At 40.3% G+C, this 14,607-nt stretch overlaps 1 protein-coding gene across 2 annotated transcripts in view; it reads right to left on the reverse strand.

Annotated features, from left to right (window-relative positions):
- tbkbp1 (TBK1 binding protein 1) overlaps positions 1-3,282 on the reverse strand; it is a 72,311-nt gene extending 69,029 nt beyond the window's left edge. The window contains exon 1 of one of the 2 annotated variants that reach the window (XM_025909638.1): positions 2,824-3,282. The gene's annotated coding sequence lies outside the window, so the exon portion shown is untranslated. The remainder of the gene's footprint in view (positions 1-2,823) is intronic. The other variant, XM_013273460.3, reaches the window with a different exon arrangement.
- Positions 3,283-14,607: the final 11,325 nt, after the last annotated feature.

Raw genomic sequence — 14,607 nt, forward strand, 5'->3', positions numbered from 1 at the left:
ACTTAAATTAGCTCCCTCAAAGGCGACCCCCTGGGAACTGACAAGAAGGGTGGGCTGAAAGCTGAAGTGGTGCTAATCAACTGAAGTCTGGAGACCGGTAAGATCTGGCTCTGTAGATGGATGGGAAGCTTAAAGTTAAGTGTTCTTAATGTAACCTCTTGACCCCTCTTATAGGCCACTGCAGAGGCACTGACAGTGACTGACAGATTGTGCATAGGGCTAATTATTAAGGCTATCTGAGCATGTGAAATAATGACTCGGATCAGGGATGTTAGTCCCAAAAGAGTGATTAGATATTCAAGGTTTTCATGGTCTAGGCACTCCTCCTTCATGCTCAAATGTTCGCTTTCCTCTTTGTGTACCTGTGTACACGCTAGGAGGCCCGTGAGGACAATCCCGACTGCCTCTCAGCACGATGTCCCTGCCCACTCTTGAGAGAATCCTTTAAATATTCACTCTATGCAAAAGCATTTTGTGTTTGTCATAAAGGAAAGACAAACGACTTCAAACTACAATATAATTTAATCCAAACACATCCCGAATGAATAAAGATGAGCAGCATGCTGTGTTACTCTTAGTTAGTCTGTAACATTTTCGTGGAAATATCAAGCCGTTCAAGTTTGATATGGAATTGTGAGTACATGATGGGAGATTTAGCAATTTTTTCCGATCTTTCAATGTTAAAAAAAAAAATCCTTAACAAAGTTTGTTGTTACAGAGATCTGGGTTGTTTTTGGCACCCATACGTCAAAATTTGGGGTTATTAAATTGAAGTTCCAAGTTGTCTTCCTCAATTGTAGCTATTTTCTCAGAAGTTTGAGTTAGTCAGTTAAAAATTTGAGATTTGACCTAATTGGATAATAACCAGACATTTTAACTTTTGGATGGTAAAAATAATTTAAAAAAAATTAAAAATCAGGCTTCAATGCTGTTGACCTCAGAAGCTAATCACTGTGAAGCTGAACCAAATCACACCTGGGGTAAACTTTTCATGCAAATCCATACAAAAAACTTAAATTTGCTAATAAACACCAAAAACAAACCACAAGGACCAAAACAAAAATTCTTTTTAAAGGACCAGCATGGTTGTGCGTTGGCCCTGCACAGAGGACACGGTGCTTTTCTGCTGTCTACATGCTGTATCTGTGTACTGTCACCAGGGGTGCGCATGATCTCCATCAGGCTAAGAGATTCTTTTTCCTTTTCTTGGTTGTTTTGTTTTTCGAGGGCTTTTTGGGCTCCATGAAAGCATGTCTGCATAGGTTGCATATCCATAAACTTTTACTCAGGCCAGCTGAATAGCTACACAAACAAACACAAATGCAAGACCATGAATTCCACCTCAGGGGGTAGATTTGGAGGCACAAACACACACCTAAGAGTCAAGTCTTGGATCCTGTTCAAGTTTCACATTCCTTCATTTTTTACTTTATGCTTTGGTTTGATTTATGCACCAAAAGCTCTTGGTTAGAATAACATTTTCTCCAACTTTAATTAAACACCTCTTACAAATCTCCATTTTCTTGGTTTCCACTGTGCCATTTCCATCTCATGTGCAGGAGTCACATCAACCCACATTCATGCAACCAGGAGATGCAGCTTAAACACAAGTATCTGTATCTATATACCGGGTTGGACAGATCCCGGTCAGCTAGCTTGTCCATTACTTTGCATCAGATTCAAGTTTTAAGCCCTTTTAGTTTGGTGAATCCACCAACTTCGGCATCAGCAATGGGTCAAATTCTTTTCTATCCACAAAATATGCAAAAAATGTGATATTGAGTTACTGACGGTTCACATCAGTGATGAGTGTGCTTTGCAGTTAAACAGCCACATTTATTTTGGAGGCATCAGCATGAAACTTGATAGATTTTTTTTTCCCTAGTTAACACTCTAGCTTACTATTACAGTCAAATTCTGTTCGGAGAGGCGAATACATGGGTGAAGTTCTGCTGTGAGATTTTTTAACCCGTTGCTGTTTTTCCGTGACTTTTCCATTTTTCTCGAACACATTAACGAACCACGAAGAACAGCTACATCCACATGCAAGTGTTTCTATTCCACGAGAAAAGGGCAAGTCTTTTCCTTTTCACCTCCTTGTCTGTACTTAGCCGATGCGCACTGTTTGTATTTCACAGCCAGAAATGCTCCACAGACTGCTTCTACAATCCAGTGAGCACACATCCCCCTTCAGCACCAACAGAAAAGAGAAAGAAAGCGTGGCTTTGCGAGAACCGCTTGCATATTTTTAGTCTGAAAATGACTGATATTCCTAAATATTCTCGCAGGGTTTTAAGAGGATAGCCATACCTACAGTGAAAATATATAGAAGGCTGTGCAGAATTGACTGTTTTCCATAACTCTCCTAAGTAGCAATATAGAGTGAGAAAAGCAGATTTGACAACCACTAGCCAACAGATGTAGTCTACACTTTGCTGACCGCGTTGAGCACGGAGCACGGAGCTGAAGTTGAAGCTTGCCTGCGGCCAGGGGCATCGCTCTTTGTGGTGCTGATGTTGCCACAGAAGCGAGCACACGCGTCTCCTTTAAGGAGAGCTACGCATCAGCTGTGAGCACTGCAAATAAATTGCGCGTATAATGAATAAACACAGTTGGATGCTGTGTTTTTTTTAAAAAGAATAAAATCTTAAATCCCCGTTTTTCTTTTTTTTAAACGAGGCGATCAGTGCGATGACCAAAACATGGCTGTGGTGTTAGACATGCAGTTTGCTTTCTATCTCCAGCACACACACACGCACACACACACACAATGTCCGTCACATGAAAGCCTTTGCACGGTTTGCATAAAAGAAGACAACTCACGCGCTCCCGTTGATCGATCCGTGGATGCCATCGCTAGGGAGAGTGGGAGGCGGGGGCACAGCACCCCTGAAAAAGCGCCCTGTTTCACGGTGTGTCCGGTGCCCGGGAAAAACCCGCTGGCCGCTCCTGTAGTCCTCCTCCTCCCGTGCTCCTGTGCTCCTGTGGCAGGGATGAGCACGCCTCCTGTAGCTGCTACTGTGCAGGACTGAGCATCACATCGCGCACCGTGGAGCTCCACTAGTGTGGGATGATGATGTCGCGGGAATAGCAGCGTTAGTTTCTCCTTTTAACGAGAACATCTATGTCTCCTGCCTGAGTCACCCTACATTTTAGAGGGAGAGCTAAGAATCTGACAGCAAACTGAGGAAAGCACGAACGTTATAACATTTCGACCCTGTAGTCCAGACGCATTAAGTCCTTACTGAGTCCCCAAACAGCAGAAGGGAATGAGATAAAAGGAGCACATAACGGGACTGAAGTGTTATTTATAGCGCACGCTTTTTTTTGCAAACAATTCAACAGCTTACATTTAAAGCCACATGGCTCCTGCAATGGCTACATCCTCTATACATGAAAATTATTCACACCTTCTGTTTTCAGGGCTGTGAAGAAAAAAACGCTGCTTGAACTGGCACTGGTGCCAACTAAGCTAGATGGAGTGTCGGGGACTGGAAACACAATTTCAAATCCAGCTCTGTCTGATTGCTGTGTCTTTTACATCTTTGACCCTCATATAGATAATTTGGGTCAATGTCCCACTTCTGAAATGAGCATAACCTCTGCCAAGAATGAGAAAGTGCTGTTTCATTCGCACGTCTTATTTCTGATTTCCAGCAGTAAATCGTTTATAAATTTGTCTTTGAGATGCACAAAACACGTCGTGGTCCACTTAAAAGTTGATGGTGTTTAAATAACAATGTGTATTTGCATTGCAGGCTTAGGTTTTTATGTTATTGGCTAGTCCTGTGTAAAAATATAAATAGTCATAGAATGCAAATATATACTAACTGAAAATGTTGCAAAGACAATGTGTCAAATGTTGACTCTACCAAATGACATGATTTTTGTGCTCATGTTGAATTTGATACCTGAAAAACATTTCAAAGAAGTTGCAGCAGAGCAAGTTTACCACTGCGTTGCATCACCTCGTCTTTTAACAATCCCCTGTGTAAGAGTTTGTGAACTAGGAACATTATTGTACTTTTGAAAGACACTGTTTCCTATTATTACTTGATACAAGTTTTCATCACAGTTAAAGGCCCCCTTTGTCATATTTTGAAACAAAATATTTCATAATGTACGACATGATTTCAGTGAGTGGCAGGATTGGACTGCAGGCAAGCTAAATAAGCCCTTCTTCACCCTGTAATGTGTAAGGAATGTAGTTTGGCTTTGTCTCCATGAAATAGTCCTTGAGCAAAATAATACATTGCTTTCATAGTTGAATATGCTACTCCAAAATCTGTATCCAGCCCTCCCTCACTCCTTTTTATCTAGTTCAGGTTTGGAGTGGGACTGGAGCCTATCCTAGCTGTCATAGGGTGGGAGGCTAGGTACACATAAAGGCTCAGTCATTCACACTCACGTTCATGTTCAGTGGAAATTTGTGTCTTTGGGCTGTGGGAGAAAGCCACAGACAAGCACAGGACCTGGCAACCACTGCACCACCATGCCGCCCCAAATTTTGTGGTGCTTTTACAGATCTACAAATTGCCTATGCTGTGTGCACTAATGCCACTTACTATCACAGACAATGCGCCCAGTCTTTGCACTGATAACAGGTTCTGTGGGGTCTTTCCTCTTCAGCCTGAAGGGTAGGACGTCCCTGATTTCCAAACAGCACATCAGACTCAGATCTCTCAGACAAAAAGCAGTTCATGGATTTTTTTTACTTGGATACTAACTGTGTTCAGTGACAGTAGTTTCCACAAGTGTTCCTGAGCCCATACAGTGATTCCCACTACAGAACCACATCTGTATTCAATGAAGATGATAGCTATTCAGTATTGGTTTTCATCCTTTCAGAGGTTTCTGTGGATTCTCTGAATCTTTTAATATTATGTAGACACCGATGATGAAATCCCCAAGTTCACCTTATCTAGCTTTTGCTTGTGAACTCTTTGTCCATGCAGAATGATGAACACTTTGCAATCTTTACTTCTGAAAGGTTCAGCCTCACAGGTGAAATTTCATAGTTTCAGTAATTGATTTGTGGGTTTTAAGACCATCTAGTATTAAAGAACGCTTTGAGTGCTTTGCTAATCATTGCAGTGTGTATGCATTTACATTTCACAGTAATCTGACTGTAATGACCCTAGCACGCCTACGTGTTTTGTGTTGAAGGTGTGTCCTTTCCCCTGCCTCTGATGTCACCCAGTGCACAGCTGACTCCACTCAGCAATCAGCACTGGGTATGAAAGCTTGGGAGAGGAGCTGACCAGCCCCAGTGGGCAAGCTTCAGTAGTGTTGAGTGTCTGTGGCCGCCTTCTTCTAGCAAGTGTGGGTTTTTTTTTTTTTTTACAGGGAGAGAAAGGCTTTAATTAAATCTCCTTCCTTTCAGCCTCCATTTAGAGTTTGCTGTCATCTCTCTTTTGTCTTCGGTTTTTCATAAACGTAGGGTCTTATCTGTCTAAGCTAAACCTTTTAAACAGAATCTTCACATTATTTCTGAATCTACCTCCTGCAACTCTTTTTTTCCTCTCTCTCACCCTTGTTATAGTGACTCCTCTCGTGAAACACTAACATATTTGGAAATGGGGTGATAAGAAAACAATAAAATATCTGTCACATTTTCTCAAGTCGGTGATTATGTCACGATGTTTTACATTCACACAAAATAAAGAAAAGACCATCTTGAAGCCTACCTTGAAGATGCTGTTAAAAAGATGTCTCCTCTTTAATGACTCAAATTGACTGATTAGCTAATCTGCATGTCAATACACAGCCTACTCATTCCTGCACGCTGTTGCTTAGCATTTCATGCAGGATGGCTAAAAAAGCAGCTGAAATTCTGAATCTCATGATGCTCTCTCTTTAGGTCAGCACTGTTTTGTAAACTCTGAGTATGCATGAAATACGGCCTTTTCTGACATTCTCCCAGAATGCTGTATTGCCTAAGTTTCTTGCAGGAACAGATGTGAGTGATGGATTCTTGATGAATCCCCACAGGCTTGGGCTTCTGGGATCAAAAAACTGTCTCTTTCATGTGTTTTTTTTATGTTGTGTGAGAGGGTTCTTATCACACCATTTCACAACTCTCTCCTTATACTGATAGGCGCTATTCTTGTGCATTAAGCCCAAGATAGCTGCGTCTTCTGAGAATTTGATGACACAATTATCCCGGTTCGTGCTTCTGCAGTAACTCGAGCAGGCACACAAGAGCAAACACTGAGAGGAGACAATTGTAGCTCTAATGTAGCATGTGGATGTGTTTTGATTGACAATCACACTGAGAGCTTTTTCATCTGGGTAAGGTTTTTCCAAGAAGCTCTGGAAAACTCTGGAAAATCTGATCTCGATTATAGACATTTATATGTATTGACTATATACAGGTTCTTCAATTGTGCGCTAATGTATGCAACTCTGGTTTTTAGAAGCAGGAATTAATTGAGGCAGAGATCTGACTCCTTGTTACCTTTGTGGGGAAGTGCCTTTTAATAATTGTTTGCATGATTTCTGTTTCTTCCTACACATTTTACGTCAGTGAAGATGGGCACAAGAAGAAAGCTTCCAGGTCACATTTTATCAGAGAAGCTGCATTTTCTTGGTTGAATCTAGCAGTATGCAGCTGATTACAGGAGTATTAGTGACTCAAAGGTAGAGAGTGCAAAGATTATTCTCTCCCTGAGTGTGCATATTTCATAAAATAAATAGTATGCTTCTTGATGCTGTTCATGTAATATATAGCTCTTACACTGACTGGCCACTCCAATAAATCCACTTGCCTAATACTGTACTGGTCAAAACATCTCTGACCTGTAAGGATGTTTGTAATACATCCATTGTCCCAGTAGGTCTGCTTGACATTAAGGCCAAGACAGCACTGCAGGCTTTTTGTCACATTCCTTGAGTTCAGTTTTTGTTCTAAGTGGAGAACCAGATGCTCTGGTGCACACAGGGCAGGAGATTGATATTCATTGGTCACACTTCTGTAACAGCCTTACGGCCACAGTGCACCAGTGCACGCATTAATGACATAGTCCACTCATCCCCTTGCTTTGGGAACGGTTATGATTGATACTCACAGGTACAGTGTAAAAGCTACAGACAGGGGGGTTAAAAGAGAGAAAGAGAGCTGTGGTCATATTCAGTCCAGATTAATTGGAGATAAAGTATTGGAATTTCAGGAGCGGGACCAAGCCTCCAAACACACTCCTTCCGGTTCTTATCTGTATATGTTCTCCCAGTTCTACAAGCTGTTCATTCTCGTTTCCCACCCTCCCTGCCCTTTTTTATTTCTTTAACTTCTTCACTTCTATTTAGCTCATGGAGATCTGCCAGGCCTGGGAGCGGCCGCCAGTCTCCTTCGAGGCCTTCCCCAAACCGCAGCTCAATTCATTTCCAAGCCATTCACCTTTACCTACTAAAATGCAGTCGAACCTAAAATGAGGACGTGGGCCCAGCTAGTTAACTGATAGCGCCAACAAGACTGGGTCTCAAATCAAATCAAAACATATACATGCACACAGAAAGTCTTCAGTTTCTGATTGGATTTTGCAGCATTCTGTAGAAAAAAGAAAAACATGATGCGAACTGGGCACACAGGTTTGGAGAATGCATCTTTTGGGAGACCACAAAGATGAAAACCACAACCACGGACCTTTTCTTGGAGGAAGAATGATTAGATAAGAGTGCCATCTTTAAAACGTTATCGGTAATGGTGAGGATGATTGTGTTACCTTCAGAAGAAGATAACCCGGTAACAATATCCAGGGAGATGGCTGGCCAATTTAAATGATGGAGAGGAAGAAGGATGGAATAACCTGGAAGAGCACTGGTGGGAGTGCTTGCTCTGGGCTCAAATTAGGGCAGGAGGCACCAAAGGCCACTCATTTCTTACTTTAGAGCACACTTAGGTGGCAGCAGTTTCTGAAACCTAAAATCAATTAAAAAAAAATAATAATCTCAAAACTTGTGTGTTTATTGAACCTTCTGACAAATTATGTCTATATGAGTTTTCATTTGTATAATTTTTTCTGCGTTGTTGAAATTATTGCTCACGGTAGCGCTGCATGTGTCACATTGTATACATCAGGTTTTTCAGGAAAAAAAATCACTGTGATGATGTAAAGGTCACAAAAACCAATGTATAAAATAGGATTCACTTGGCATTACAGGGTTAAAGCCAACAAATTGGTGTAATTAGCCCTCGTGGTTTTGCTCTGCATTTACATTTCTGTTTAAATTTGAAGTAAAAAGACACTTTAAAACATGAGTTATGGTCCCAGTTTTGAGTGAGAGTCTAATATCTAGACCAGATTGCTCAAAAGAAGATCCTGAAGCTCAGAATTTAGTTTAAATAATGGTGAGACTTTGATCTCAAAGCTATAACCTTTGAAAGATTGTCCACTGCAGGCCTCTGGTTATGTCTTTCATTTGCACTTCCCTCTCTACTTACTTCATCGTTCACTGACGGTACTTCCTTTAAAATGATTATAATGGCCATGCAGAAGCTCCTTTCATAGACTTGATTAGTAGAATATCTTTAATCTGTATTCACGTAGCGCTCCCATTATCCTTTGTGTTGTGAATAGGGACTAAATACAGTGTGAATGTTGTAATGATTACACTAGTCAGACAGACTGTAAAAATGCAATGGGCTTGATTAATTATTAAAAACCTTCTGGTCTTTTACAGGTTGTGAGCATGAATGTGTTACAATGGAGATAACTTAAACTTTATTCAGGGTCAGTTTTTTGGTAGGAAAGGGTAATTATACGCATTTAAATCCACATCTGCCTAATGAGCCCTCGACAGCTCACCCCTGCCCTACAGTGAGAGGGGAAATTTCCACCGGAGTTGTTGTTGTCATCCAGTTGCTCACCCTTCCACCAATATGGCACTGACAGAATGCACAGGCATTTATGGCTGATATGCCCAGCTGTTTGTTGACAGTGGGGAATAGGAGCTGACTACTGGCAGGAATGTAAGCTGACGGAGAGCGGAAAAGTACTGGGGGTAGTCAACAACTACTCCCATAAGCCCCCTGACCAGTTAAGCACGTTCCAATAGTTGTGTCTCTTGGGCCAATTATAAACAAGCCTGTAGTTACAAGCGACAGCAAAATAAAATGACATTTATTCTCTGGAACTAGGTTGTTCTGATCTCTCACAGGTTCATAAAATGCTTCTCTTGCCATTTGTATTGGCAGTGATAAGCCACAGTCAAACAACTATTGATGTTCCCACTTTACTTTTTCCCTCCCAGGACCAGTTCAGATGCCAGGATATGCTCATCCCCAGTATTGATCCAATAACATTGCTCTCTTTTCCCCACATTTTCCCACTGAAACAAAGTGGAATTGTTTTTATGTAAAGTCTGGTGCAAAATCCTGTGTCAGTGAGCCAAATTATATAACTGCCCTACTGAATGTTATAATGATGCTGTTGTAGAAAAACTCCGTCTAACATGTTCCGTCTAGAAGTGATCCCTGACAGTCAAAATTTCAGGGTTTAGACAGAGATAAACAAGCTTTTTGCACAGTTTTAGTTTTGTTTTTGGTTTTTTTGTCTTGGTTGATGTCAAAAAACAGCAGGAATCCCTAAAATAAACATCTCGGGCAGACGCATCTGCCCCATCCGCCTGTTGTCAAAACCTTCTGTTTGTGAGAGTTAGCCAGTCAGAAGAAAGTTGGCTTGAAGAGTAAAATGGCGTGTCACAGAGTAAAGATTAACCAAGGGTCTGCACTAAAGAGCAGATGGATATGTCAGCACTAATACATTTTATTGTTTCTTCCCGCCCCAGGAAATTAAAACCTTCAAACACTTAATTGCATTTTGATTAATTTTGATGAATCTATTTGAATCTTTTATGTCTTAATATATGCTGGAAGTTTCTTAAACAATATAAAATTGGACTAGAACCAGTTTAAAATGGCAAAATAATTCAGTTTCTTATTCTTTGTAGCTTAATTTTTTTTTCAATGCTCATTTTTATTCTGCTGAGTCAACACAAGACATGATTATTTTTCTGTGTTCTTGTGTTTGTTTGCCTCTCATGAGAGAGTCAGGTGTCCCAAGTCACAAGGAAACAGCTCTTTTTGAAATCAGGTGACGTTATATTTCACAAATATGGGATGATTTTTAGTGAACATGTATATATCTCAACTATGTTAATGAAGTTGACTGAAAGATCAAAAACAACAAAGGCATCTAAACTAAGTCAAAATTGAGCCTTACTGGAGTAATACTTGAAAAAATATGTTACTCTTTAAATGACTGAAGCAGAAAAAGGAAAGAGGGGTACCCAAATCTAACCATCACATCAAAAAGAGTAAATATGTCGCCGTTCTCACATGACTGTCTGATTCTCATGGACGAGACAACAGGAAATTGCATCGCATGCAAAACAATAACGCGTGTGCGTTACTTTGGGAAAAAAATGGAAAAAATTTCACAGGTTACTGCTGCAAAGCTTCTACATGTGCCTTGAAATAAAATTAACAAAATCATCAGGGAATAGAAGTGCAAATCAAGCGTCCCTCGGGTGTGCTTCGAATGAGGATGATTAGACACATCACTGACTGCAGCCTTTACAAATCCTACTTTTGACATTAGCCTCAAGTGAAACACAAAACACGAGCATACATGAAATTGACCAAATAATACATGAGAATACATAAAACATGAGGTTTTTTACTCTTTGCTTGTTCATAGCAGAATATGTGGCTGGCTGTTACATTGTTGGCTTCTCGTACTCTCTCTTTCAAATGAAACATTTTCAAGGACAGCAAATCTTCCTCTGACTGGCAAGTTTTAAAGTCTTACAGGAAAAGTGCTAATCATTTCAAAGTATTCCAGTGCAAGGCATAAACTCACAGATTCATCTATCACAGCTGCTCAAAATACCTTAAAATGAAGCAAGATGAAATCTTGTTAGAGCACAAATGTAGCTGATATGGTGCAATAAACAACCTGTCGCTTGACAACAATATGACTAATGCTTGTTTTGATGATGTCTACCAGGGATCAGCTTATTATCATGTACTGGGACCTGGTAAAAAAAAAAAAAGGTGATATGTGTCGTGATATTTTGTGGTGGTGATGTCTGTCATTTCCCTGGAATACTGCTTTAGGCTGTTGTTTTTTTCTTTTTTTTCACTCTTTGCACATACTGTGTAAACTCTAATGTTTTGATTGAGGGGCAGGACACGCTGGCATTATGAGGACAATCCCAACTGTACCGACACAGCCGTCGCTTATGTAATGGGAGATTTGACCGGGACACTGTGTTCCCTGACAAAGGCACTTCTTTTCAAAACCATGTGTGGCAAGCTTCCAGAGAATCATTCACAGAGAGTGTACTCCTGTTCACTCGGACTGGAGGAACTAAACAAGGAGCAGAGTGTGTCTGATTATGTTATCATTGAAATGAAGAATGAGGTGGAGGTGACTATGTAAGGACTTTGAAACTGCAACACCTGTTTACTGACTTGCAAATCATTGTTGGTACAGTAGGTGCTTTACAGTATGAAGTTAATAATTCTTGATTGTGTATACCTAATAAAATACAGCTAATTGTAGCAAAATTTATATCCCTAATATCAGCTTTAAAGCAACAGCTTCTTTATTTGTCATCATCGACAGAGCCAGATTTGTTAAGAAAGCATAGTATTGAATAAAAATGTGTCAAACTCAGTTCTAGTCTGCAACATCTGGTGGCTTACTTGATACTCTTCTACATTTCCTACACCACTGGCAGGTTTTTAAACCAATTTAGCCTTCCCACAGTTGCTACTCATCTGCAAGCGGCTTTGCAACCCACTGCCAGCTCAAATCACCCTTTCATGCTGTTTCTGACCTTACGTCATATCTGCTGTCATTGATGCCTAATCTGCTCTGTATTGCTGTTTTCCTGCTGTTTTCCCACCTTTAACTTTCTGTGTACACTAAGTATTTCCCAAATATGGGATAACTGAAGCAATTTCTCATTCTCATTTATTCCTTGAATGCACCTTGATAGTACCAGGTTGTGATGGTGGGGGTTTGTAGGAGTGACACAAACAACCAATGGAACGCAGTAAGAAGCTGGAAAGGCAGTGGAGTGCCCTGTGGGCAAAGTTTTGGAGGTGTTTGAACTTGTAAATAGTGTAGATAAAGTACAGCATGTGGCAAGAGACAGTCTATCCACTTATCTGTCAGCACTAAAGAGAACCTACTACACAGGTTTATCCCCTTTTGCCTTCCAAACTCTCTTAAATGTTGAGTGCATAGATTCCATGAGGTGCTGGAAACAATGCTCAGAGTTTTTGATCCATATTGACAGATGATTTGAGCTTTGTTACATGGTGCGTCATCTTGCTGGAAGCAGCCCATCAAAAGATGTGTACACTGTGGTTTAAAAGGGATGGAGATGGTCAGCAACAATACTCAGGCAACATTGATGCAAAGCAGGATGGAACCATGCTTTCATGTTGTTCATGCAAAATTCTGATCCTAACATCTGAATGTCACAGAAGAAATCACCACTTATCACATCATGTAATGCTTTTCCAATCTTCTGTGATCCACTTTTGGTGAGCCTGTACAATTTGTAGCCTCAGTTTTCTGTTGTTAGCTCACAGGAATGGAGACCAGTGCCGTCTTCTCCTCCTGTACCCCATTTGCTTCAATGTTTTATGTGTTGTGCTCTCTCTGCATATCTTTTTTGTAACAAAGAGTCATTAAACTCACACATCTGGCACCAGCAACCACACCACATTCAAAGTCACTTAAATCACCGTTCTTCCCCATTCTGATGCTTGTCTTTTACTTTAGCTGGTCATCTTGACCATGTCTGCATCCCTAAATGCAGACTTGCTGCAATGTGATTGTCCTATGAGATATTTGCATTAATGAGCAGCCGAACAAGTAAACCTAATAAAGTAGCTGGTGGCTCTATGCACATAGATGGTGAAAGTCCCAGAACAGAGCCATACAGCTAAAAACAAATTACTGAAGATGGAAATGGGAAGGCGAGTTATTTGGGCTTTAGCAGTCCTGACAGAAATGCTTTTCAGCTTGATGGGTGAAAACCAGTGTTGAAAGAGATTTCATGTGGGGCTCTGACCTATGTCCAATCCAATATCTTTGAGAGCTGGGAAACAGGCCTTACCCTAAAAATCACTAAATGAATTTTAGATTGCTGAAAGAAGAGAGTGCATGACACCAGCTCAGTCTGTGCTATTTGCAGGCATGATCACACAAACTTTGTACCAGCGGGTTAAATGTTTAATGTCTGATCAAAACATGTTGGACAGCTGCCTTGTCACATTCACTGGGAAAGTTCAGGGCTGCTGAAACCAGACTGAATATGTTTACCGTTGAGTCCAGTTTAATCCTGAATGAATGTTGAACGTGTGAAAACCAGATGAGTTGAACTGCACGTCTGTCATACTTTTAGCCAACTGGCAGCTAAGAATCAGACACACAACGTCCTCTGACCTCACTTACATTAAACCTATACTAGTGAACGCTAAGAAAGAGCACAGTCATGAATTATTACAGTAATCACAATGTCAAAAAAACTTACCCAGTGCACCAACACAGTTATGGGTAATGTTTTAATTCTTAGTAATGTATTACATAACACCAGATCAAAGTAAGCTCTTGTAATGGGTCATTTTCTACTTGGGTTCTGCATACTCTTGATAAAGGTTTGAGCATTTTGGTTGTTCTACATATACTGTCAGCTCTCGTTCTGAAGGTTATTATATCTAAACAAGGAATATTGTGCACATATAAACCCCAAGTAAGATAAATTACAAAATATGCTATTAAAGTCTCAGCTTTAGCTTTAGTCAGAACAACACATCCAGCACATATCTATTCAGACTCACATGTTTACTGAGAGTGCTTGAGTTGTAGCATAATACCTGTTCTTAACTTCTTATTTGTTACCACTGTTAGATACCAACAACTTTTTTATATTCTCTGTAAAGTGAAAAGGAAAGTATGTTTTACCTTTTGTATGTTCCATGGCAGCAGGAGGCAAAGCCTCAGACATGTTGAGACATGTACTTCTGGTTTCATACAAAATAAAGTATTGGGTTTTTTTTTTAATGTTTTAAATTGAATTAAACAGACCCTTTATGTATTGACCTTAAAGTGAGCAGGCTGGTTCTTTTCAATTTTACGCTATTTATGGTTTCGGTGTAGCTCCAGTTTTTCTGGGTTCCCCAAACAAAGATGGTGGTTCTTCCTACTGGTGATTCTTGTGATTCTCCAAAATACTACCCAAGGGCTTGTAAGCACTGCAAAGATGGCAAACAAGCAGTAAGCATGGCTTCTAGAAGAGGATTAATATTAGGTTAGGGTTTATTGTTGTTTATTGTGTTTGTATGTTGTGTTTGTGTTAGCCTTTTTATGACTAGAACCACTTGATAAACGTGTTAATTTATTTATATATTCTTTCATTTTGGAGAACTGAGGAAGAATTTAGGAAGAATTTCAAAAGTTGGGGCCTCTGAAGAGCTTCCTAGAGTGGAAGAACCCAAACTCACTAAGCCCGCCTCCTCCTCTTCTGATTGGCCAGCCTGGAGAGTAAATTAGAATTCCCACTCTCCCATTGGCTGGAGAATCCTACATC

The sequence above is a fragment of the Oreochromis niloticus genome, linkage group LG8 (assembly GCF_001858045.2).
Source record: "Oreochromis niloticus isolate F11D_XX linkage group LG8, O_niloticus_UMD_NMBU, whole genome shotgun sequence".
NCBI lineage: Eukaryota > Metazoa > Chordata > Actinopteri > Cichliformes > Cichlidae > Oreochromis > Oreochromis niloticus.